Source organism: Cynara cardunculus, assembly GCF_001531365.2.
Source record: "Cynara cardunculus var. scolymus isolate 2C chromosome LG 1, CcrdV1, whole genome shotgun sequence".
Classification (NCBI taxonomy): Eukaryota; Viridiplantae; Streptophyta; class Magnoliopsida; order Asterales; family Asteraceae; genus Cynara; species Cynara cardunculus.
This window is the reverse complement of record NC_037528.1, coordinates 23,604,038-23,614,670: the sequence shown is the minus strand read 5'-3', so window position 1 is coordinate 23,614,670 and position 10,633 is coordinate 23,604,038. Positions and strand designations below refer to the sequence as shown.

The 10,633-nt window shown below is 33.1% G+C and overlaps 1 pseudogene; it reads right to left on the bottom strand.

Annotated features, from left to right (window-relative positions):
- Window positions 1-3,176: 3,176 nt before the first annotated feature.
- On the bottom strand, window positions 3,177-4,246 carry LOC112525262 (annotated as a pseudogene).
- Between the last annotated feature and the right edge of the window lie 6,387 nt (window positions 4,247-10,633).

Genomic DNA, 10,633 nt, shown 5'->3' with positions numbered 1-10,633 from the left:
TAACAACCCATGTTGTGTTTCATTTAGTTGGAGTTGCTTTCTAATTATTTTATGGTTCAATTATTTGTTGTCATTTATATGTGTGTATTATTTATTTTAAATATTTCATCCATTTAAAAAATGAATCACGATTTAATGCATCCAACGCTTTGATTAAATGTGCCAAATGCATTAACACAGTTTTAATGAGTAATGAATTGTAAAACTTTAATCTCAAAAAATACAAAGGAAATGTAGTAACATGGCGTGCATAAATGACTCATTAAACCTTTATTCATTTCCATCCACGTTTGCAATTACCCATAAATGTATCATTTATATATCGTCTTTTATAATTTACTGTAAATTATGGTAATAATTAAAACTCTAAATTTAAAAAGAAAATTTTATCCAACAACTATGTACGTACGTATTAATTGTGTGTTCTTCTCCCATAGTGAATATATCTGTTTGTAAAAAAGATATTAAAGATACGATAACCATACTTATAAAAACAACTTATTTACTTATTTTGATGTGATATCGGTAATATGCACTTTTGAATGTTTAGATAAACAACTTATACCGGTGCCAAACCGGTAATAAGAAATTTTTGAAGAAGTTAAATCATTTTAACTTATAATAAATTGATAAGTGGTTTTATAGAAAATCATAAATTGTTTCAAATAAGCAATCCTACAACATCCCTATACAAAAAATAAAATAAAAACATGGATGGTGTCATTATCAATTTTGGGGTAGGAATGTGTTTTGTAATTTAAAGGTCATTTTCTTCAAGTTGCTGCGTTACATCCAACAATTATAAACATATGGCATTGCATTTTCTTTTTTTTTTTTCTTTTTCTTGGAAGGATAAGAATTCTCCCCACTCCTCCAATAATGAATAAAAATAAAATAAAATAAAATAAAATAAAATATTTGTTTGATCCAAAATAATTAATAGTTATAACTTTTGATACCAAACAAATCCGCATATGGATCCAATATCTTTCCGATGCTTATTGCAAATAATATACAAAAAGAAATGTAACATTTTGATTTGTGAGATTGAATTCGATTCGAAGGAATTTGGATATGAATTTTATTTCAATTCAATGTTTGATTTGAAAGATTTTCTGGGTTTGAAATCTCGTGTAAGATTTTGAAATCGTTTGGTATTGGAAAAATTGCATCAAAATGAAACCAACTTTCACCTAATTCCTATTTTGGAGAACCAACTTCGTCATTTTGAGGAATCAACTTGCACCTGATTCCTATTTTGGGAAATCAATTTGCAAAATAATTATAGAAAAATAACTAAAATTCGTTTTTTTTTCCCAAAAATTAATGCAATAAAATCTATTTTTTCATTTCAAATCTCGTTTTTTAATTCAGATATCAAATTGAACATTTTTAAAAAAAATCCAAATTACCACGATAAAAATTGCTTTTTACTAATGCAAAAAAAAAATCAATTTAATAGAAAAAAATTAATTGATGCAATAAAAAATAAATATTAGGAAAACTTGCACCAAAATGAAAGTTGGTTTCTCAAAATAGGAATCAGGTGCAAGTTGGTTTCCCATAATGACGATTTTAAAAGTTGGTTCCCCAAAATAGAAATCAGGTGCAAGTTGGTTCCCTACAATGACGATTTTAAAAGTTGGTTCCCCAAAATAGGAATTAGGTGAAAGTTGGTTCCATTTTGGTGCAATGTTCCCTTTGGTATTTCGTGGAATTTCATAGGATTGTATGTAATAATGTTTTAGAAAAATGTTAAAAATATTTGCTTTGTGATAGTTAATTAATAAAAATGTAATTTAATTATTTTTATAGCTTATTTTTATAAAGAATGGAAATTATGTGATAACCGGGTTATTCGGTTGTAAAAGTTCGGGATGGTTTTTGAATTATAATGGAAAGTTGAGGGGGTTAATTTGATTATGTGATTAAATGTTTTAAAAATATTCTCACCTATGTGATATAATTACTTTGAGATAATTGATGTTATCTCATGTTATGTTGAAAAAAGTTGCGAGTATTTTGCTGGAGCCTGTTTAAGCAGAATCGAAAGAAGAGAAAGAAAGATTTAAGTTTGTGTCTATCAATCTGAATACGTGTTGCTCTTTATCTTCATTTCATTGTGAATCTATAAGGTGAGTTCTATTTTTATGAACTTTTCTTATTTGGAAACTGGTTATAAAATCATGTGGTTCTTTATATGAGATAATGTTATAAATCTGTTTTGATGTCAAATTTTGGCAAAATTGTGGGTTTTGATATGTTTACATCATGTGTGGAAATAAGAGTGCCATATCAAAGACAAATATATATGGGTTATAAGGGTTGCATATCAATGAGAGATATATACCAGAATAAGGGTGACAAGATCATTGGGTTATAAAATATGGGTTTTGATCAAGTGTTCATAATTATCGCATCATTTCGCATCTGTGTGATGCGATAACTTTGAGAAGTCGCATCCTATTGATGCGATGAAGTGTGGTTATCACATCCTTGTGATGCGAGAAGGGAATATTGTCGCACCCTTGTGATTTGACAAGTTGATTTTATCACACATATATAATGCGACAAGTTGGATTATCGCACAGTATGATGCAATAAGTTTATATTTCTCGCACCAGTGTGTTGCGAGGACATGGGTTTGGTTCATCCATGTGATGCGAGAAATTTGTATAAATTTTATATGATACGACAAGTCTTATTCATAATGTGTTTATCAAGTTATTTGGGTATTTGAATGCAATAAATGAGGTTTATTATATCAAAATGATATATACATTTATTATTATTACAAATGTGATTCATAAATATGATTTGGTGATTATTCATCCTGTAATTGCATCAAAATGATTTCTCACTAGACCTCAAGATCTAACCCTCATTTTGTGTTTTAAAAATGTGCATTACAGGTCGGGCAAAACCAGAGGACAAGGGGAAGGGGAAATTGTGAAATATTATATTATGCTTACATCGATTATTGAGCTAGCATGATCTTCTTTTGTATATGAATACTTGATATGTACTCATGTGTTGTATAGAGATTTTGTGAAAAAAGTTGTTAGTTGTTTTGTAATATAGCTTTTGTAAAGAATTTGAGACCGAATATGTAAATTATATTTCTTGATATATGAAAATATATGTTATATGCAAATATGATCTTGGGGTGTTACAAATTACATTCCAAATCTACAAACCAAACACATCAATGATTTTAAATTCTTCCAATTCCAAATCCCTCTACGGAATCCAAATTCCTTAAAATCATTCCGTTAAACCAAACACCCAATTAGGTTTTGTTTGGTTTATAGGATAGGATAGAATTCAGAGGGATTGGAATTCTATTTTATTCCAATACCATTGCGTGGATTTGAAGTCTTAAGGTGTGTCTGGTTTGCAGGATTGTTTTTGAGGAATTTAGATTGTATTGGATTTATAATCCTTTATTGTGTTCGATTTGTAAGATTTGGAATAGATTTAAAATCCAATCATTTATAAATTATGTTTGGCTTGTAGAATTTAGATTGGGATTTAATTTTTTTTTATAATTATTTTGTTTGTTAAATAAAGAAACACACAAATCTAGGGATTTTGACTCAATTGCTCCCATTGAAATTGCATCCAAATAAAGGGATAAATGCAACCCAACTTCATTTGCATAGATCATGCCCTTGATTAATCCCACTGCTGTTGAAGCAATCGTGATTTGGTTCACTAATTTTGCTAATTGTCCTTTACCTGGACCACCATGAAGTTAATTTTCTCCAACAGGGGCGAAAATTGGATTCAATTGTTTCACGATAGATTCGTCGCTCCTGGCGAAAATTGACAGCGTGACATTATGAGCACCACGGTCTTCGCCGAAAACTGGAGCGTCGATTGAAAAACACGACTTCCCAGCTGTGGAATTGGCAATTTCGACAGCAAATGAGGGTTCGGAAGTGGTTATGTCGGCGAGGACTTTGTTAGGTGAAAGACCAGATAGGGCATCGGAGGTTGGGTGGAAGAAGACTGGCAGATGTCTGAGGGGTAGCCAACGATGGAGAAAACGACGTCTGATTGGGAAGCGACGGCGTGATAAGAGGAAGCCCAATTCGCTCCGAGAAGGGATTGTGCTTTGGATGGGTATGAGTGAAGACGGTGAGAGTGTAGTAGGCTTTGATTAGGTAGATTGGCCCATGACGCCGGTGCCGATCCATACGAGACGGGTGTTTGAAGGAGTGATGGTTTTGGTGGTGGTGGCCATGGTGCCGCAGATGCGGGCGACAATGGAGTCACGGAGGAGGATGGGGAGAAAAGCACCAACGAGGGGAGCACCGCGAGGAGGGGAGCACGTACTTCGTTTTTGTTCAAAGCCAGAGGGAAGAAAGTAATGCGGCAATTAGGTAGGAAGCAAATTTTTGAAATCCCACAGGATTTGAAATACCAACCCCTTCCAAAGGATTTCCAAATCCCTCCAATTTCATTTTGTTCCTACAAACCAAACAGCCCCTTAGGATTTCTTTGAAATCCCACAAATATTGGATTTAAAAATCCCACGAGGCTGTTGCCATTGCAAGGGATTTCATATGATTTACGTGTAATGATGTTACAAGATATGTTGAAAACATTTGTTTTATAATAAACAATTAATAAAAAGGTAATTTAAATAATTTTATGATTATTTATAATTTGTTTTATAAATTATTTATAGGAAGGGGAATTCAATTAAAATCCAAATTTTGCAAATCAAACGCACCAAAGATTCCAAATTCAAGTCCTTATTCCAAATCCTTTCACAAAATCCAAATCCCTCAAACTCATTTCATCAAATCAAACGCCTTCTTAATGTTAAATGATTTTAAACGGTTTGAGCTTTAACACAATTGTATGCATCACCCTTCAAAGTGTTCCTACTGTACCAGTTCCACGGTTATGATGAGTGATGAAAGTACATTTTCCCTAGCAACAAGTAGGTGGTGCTTGAGATCAAAACCGAGACCTCTTATTTGATTACCCACCATCCTAATCGTTAGGTAGTCATTTGCATATTTGGGACGAACACGCACCAAGCCCAACAACCCTTTTTTGCAAGTTTGCTAAATTGTTTTTTACCCCATCTAAATGGTTTGGGCGAGCTAACGAAACCTAAAAATCATCTTAAAGAAGTAACTTATACAAAATCATTCAAAATACACAATTTCCTTTTCAACTTAAACAAGGCTTTATTTAAGGCTTCGGGATTGTTTATTACAAAAATATAAATGAAGTACCGAGGCTTTGTTTCTAAAAAAATTTTACTGTCAAGACAATCCTAGTTCGACAATTATTGTCTAAACCTGCTTTTCTAGCGGTTCAAGTTCTATTACCCCAACCAAGTTAGGTTTGTAAAGAATGCTGACAAAGCTTAGCTGTTAAAATGGATATCATTTACTCATTCAATCAAGTACACAGTATAAATGCATATTATAAACCATCATTATAAGTTGTGACGTCCTTTTTTAAGTATACAAGTTAATGGAAGCATCGTGGCTACCAGTACTTGTCTATAATTTCAATTTTGCATCGAACCATCTCCTTCCTCTCCCCCAGCACCATTAATTATACCCCACCACTCCCTTTGTTTTTATCCCCGACTATTAATAACTAGTTTTCTTCCCCTAGTTGTGAACTTGAGGCTTCCTGCTAACAGGGTGTATGTATTTTTAGTGTTTTTAGAAAGGAAAAAGAAAAAAGCAGCAACGGCCATACCTTCGAACCATTTGTCGAGCTTGTTGATGAGTGAGCTAGGTTCATCTGCAGCCCAATGGCACATAAAGGTCGTTCCAGGATAATTGATCCACTGGACGAGTAATAAATAAAACAAAATATAAAAGTTCATTGTTTAAATCAAGTGTTGCAAATTAAAACACTTAAAATGACAAAATAACACATGAAATCTATACTATATTATAAAACATTTGACAAAAACTCTTAAAAACCATTTTTTATGCATAAGGTACTGTTTATAAATGCATGTTACTTAAAACTCAAGATTACAAGTAGATTATGCGTAAATACAACTTATTAAAGCTCCATATTTGAATTTGTATAACTAACTGCAGATAAACATTATCAAATATAGGATAAACATCTTATTTGAAATATAAAAATTCTAAAATATAATTAAGATAATCATTGAGTTCTAACAGAATACCTAATTATTATTTTTATAAAATTTTATATTATTAAACCAAAAATAAATTATTTCATTATTAAACTTGAATTACTATACTATATGCATAAAACACTATTTATAAATGCATATTACTTAAAACTCAAGATTACTAGTAGATTGTGTATAAGTACAACTTATTAAAACTCCATATCTATATTATATTATAAAGCATTTGACAAAAACTCCTAAAAACCAATTTTTATGCATAAGCTACTGTTTATAAATGCATGTTACTTAAAACTCAAAATTTCAAGTAAATTGTACGTAAGTACAACTTATTAAAACTTTATATCTGAATTCGTGTAACTAACTGCAGATATACATAATCAAAATAAAAGATAAACATCTCATTTTAAATATAAAAAATCTAAAATATAATTAGGATAACCATTGAGTTCTAAAAGAATACTTAATTATAATTTTTGTAAAATGTTATATTATTAAACAAAAAATAAATTATTTCATTATTAAACTTAAACTAAATTATAATAAAAATAAATAAATTACATAAAAAATAAGAATTTTTAAATAGTTGATTTGATATTAACATTGATATTTTTTTTCAAATTTTTATGATATATTAAAATTTATATTTTATTCAAAAATAAAATCATTATTGTTTTCTTAAAAACACATAAAATCGTATTATAACATCGACAAAGATAAAGAATAGTGGCGAGTTGATTTGAATTGTCAAAGACCTTCCAGCCTAGTGGTAAAGGTTTGGGCATGACATAGTCATAAACCCGAGTTCGAGCCCTGGGAAGGGAGTGTTGACGACATTTAAGTGGGGCCATGTTTAGCCTCCAAATTTGCCGAGAATTAGTCGGGCTTTGGCCCGGACACCCTTACAAAAAAAAGATAAAGAATAAAATAAAACATTAAAATCGAGATGCATCTCGCACGAGTACCCTTCTAGTTCACTTAAATAGAATCTATAACACTCTTCGAAACAAAATCTTCAACCCGTTCCTCGTAATCAATTTTTATCAAATAAAAAAATAACCATTTTCAAGATTAGTCCATTAAGTCTTTCTAAAGGCTAGAACTTGTATAATTGGATGCAAATATTTTGGAGGCCATGTTTTATATCTCGTATTGGTACACCCTCAAGTACGCCTTCATAGCATTGTAGTTCTTTGTTTACATTAATAACTCGTGTTAAACCTTTCGTAAGATGATTACATATATAACGTTATATATCAAGGACCACCGAGCTAATTGAACATCGATACGACGTAGGTAGGGCCTTGGGGTGCGTCAATAATGCCTTAACCTTGTTGGTTTCTATGGTTTCAAGATTAAGTCACTTTCGGTTACCTTAGTCTGAAACCCACCATGGATATTATTACGTCACTTTCTTCCTTCAGGTCCCAAAAACCCACCTTCAGCTTCTACCAGATCTAAAGATGAGCCAAACAAATCACAGCTCACGAGTGGCCCTAACATGCGGGACGGGGGTAAGTTTTAAGCGAAACGGGCCTCGTATTGTTTAACATCTACTGCTACATAGTTTTCTATCACTGGACCATTTGAGAGAGACTATTAAAAACTCACATGCTGGTACGGTCCCTCTCTAACATGTAGATGCCATGAGTTTCCTAAACTACTTAAATAGACAAGTTAGAATGAAAGTGGATAAGTAAATCATTTATTGTTTTATGCGGGATTTGTTTGACACATTAAGAGGAGACAAATGACGGCTCTAGTGAGGAGGGTGGAGAGCGTAACCGTTGAGGGAATGAGAGGCGAAGGCCGAGTACATAGATGAGCAACTGAGGATGGACATGGTGGCCTTCGAGATTACATGACCTTCATAGGGACTAGTAGCAACTATAGTCGGCGGGAGAAGTAGCAATGTACTAACATGGTTGTAATTAGAAGATCTGATCCTCTAGTACTTCGTCTTATACTTGCCATATGTAGTTGGCTTCAACCTTTTTATCTTGCGCATGTCCTTACAACTATTACCGTTTACTCTCTTTATTGTCTTTGTTGCCTGCTTACCCACTTCTTTTCTTGCAACTTAAAAAAAAGGAACTTTCTTGCAAGATGGAGATTGTCATGGGAACAATCTCTCTACCCCTTGATACATCTTAAGCCCCAACCCTGACCCTACTTCCGAATGGAATATCCGGGTATGTTTGATTTGGTTTTTTTTCATGCAAGGACTTTATGGCACTTCCTAACAGGGAAACAATGATCTACAGCTTTAGTTTCCTCAAAATAGACAAGCCCAGATGTTGCTGCAGCAGAAGCCATTGCTGATTCTTGCCTGCATCAACTGAGAAAGCCAGGATAATAGCTTATCATATGAAAGCACCAAATATGTTGCTATTAATGATTCTAATAGAAGTAAAATGGATGGATCATATTTCTTAGCTCCACAAGTGAAAAAGTATAATATGAACCATGCTGCCTCTCTCCACATGTTAATCTGCAACTTAAGAATACAATACCTGGTGATGATAAGGCTACAAAAGGAGCTTAACAATATGCATTTTGAAACTTGCACTGAACTCGGTCACCGTCTCAAAAAATGAAATATAGCTACACTAGGTGTCCCAGTAATGATCGTAGATATAACTAAAACAAACTTATTCTGCAATTCCCCTATCGTATACCCAGAAATCCATCTCATACGTGGTTGTACCACCACCAAGTTTTTTTAGCGAAAACGCAATACAATTATAACTCACGAACCCCCAAATATTCGAAGATATGATAGCATATTCTCATGTGTTCCTATCTAAGACCAACTCTCATGGTATGCTTCACTCATATCTCTTCTTCAGACGGAATGTCAATTCTGGTTAACTTCTACCACCCATAATGACCATTCAGTGGTACGAGTTTTTTTCTAACCTGTGTATCCAAATATCTACTTCAGATATAACCAACCACCCCAAGCAGTGCTGTATTTGCTTGTTATCAACTAATGCTACCCATCAATTATGATTCAACTTTTACATGGCTGCAAATGCCAACTGATTTCAAGTAAAGTAGATTGGGTGCATCAATTGCATTAGCCTCTTGTCCAATTAATGTCACCCCTACCTTGTCCTGTCAGTTATCGTTCATTTTTTAACTGATTGCACAAAGGCAGATTGGTTTCTACTTTCTAGTTAATACACAAACTGGATTAGAGGTGCTCATGGGTCGTGTTGATTGGGTTGAAGGGCATTTGAATAACCCAACCCAATGTTTGCGGTTTAAAAATCTCAACAACCCAACCCCACCATTTTATGCGGTTTGAAAAATCTCAACCCAACCCAAACCGGGCGGGTTGGTCGAGTTAATCGGGTTGATACTTATGGCACATTCTTGAATCTTAAGTATATCACATTCAACTACTTTTCTCAATTTACATATATATGTTCACATTTACTGAACAAGTGAACATATATACGAAAAAGTTATATAGAGATGGAGAAGAGATTGAAGATATATGTATATGAAGAGGGTACTACGTGATGGTGTAATTGTCTAATGTACATACTAATAGGGATTTAACAATGAAACAAAAAAATGTCAGGTTTGGTTAGGTTCAAATAATCGTAATCCAATTCCAACCCAATACCTACAGTTTGAAGATTTTACAACTCAATTAGACATTGGGTTACTTCGGTTGGGTTATTTCGCGTTGGGTTGGGTTGGCCGGGTTGGTTGGGTTTTCGAGCACCCTAAACTGGATGCATATACCCATATATCGAACCTAAATGTGGTACTTCCATCATTTTTTAAAGAGAGAAGATTAAGAATCAGATTATTATTAAATAGAACAACAATCGAGAATGCTAATACAAAATCTTCACTGTGAAAGTTACTTATGAATGTCCGCATATGCATTATAACACAAATTATGGTTGAGCATGCAAAACCTTGCATTATCATATGATATGTTGCTTCGATTATCAGAAACGTGATTGAATAAGACGGCAAACAACCAACGGGTAGAACAGTTCTCGATAATTATATGCCTAGGCCTTAGTGCCATGATAAGAGATACTTAATAAGCCGCGACTTCAGACAACCCATAGTCTCATCCACGAGAAAAGAGAATAAGAAAAGGAATATGACAAGGTGGAAGCTATCAAATAAGTTAATCTCTTGTGGTCTCAAAAAATACCCTATTCTTTCAACTTCCTAAGTGTGCAAGGTAAAGAAACAATGAATAAAGTGAAGTACAAAGTAACCATCTCATGAACATATAATTAACAAATTGATTAAAATGTGGTTTTGTTTATCTTGTGGTTGTTGGTTGATAAATATGAAGAAAATATTTGGGTGGTTCTAATTACAACCAAGGGGAAGACAGCTAAAGAAAAAATGTAGTAAAAGATTGTAAACTGATCTTGTGCTGAAATTAATGCGGAAGTCATTAAGAATATTCCTGTGAGAACTAGAAAGGTAATAGGCATTGAGAGGTAACATTTA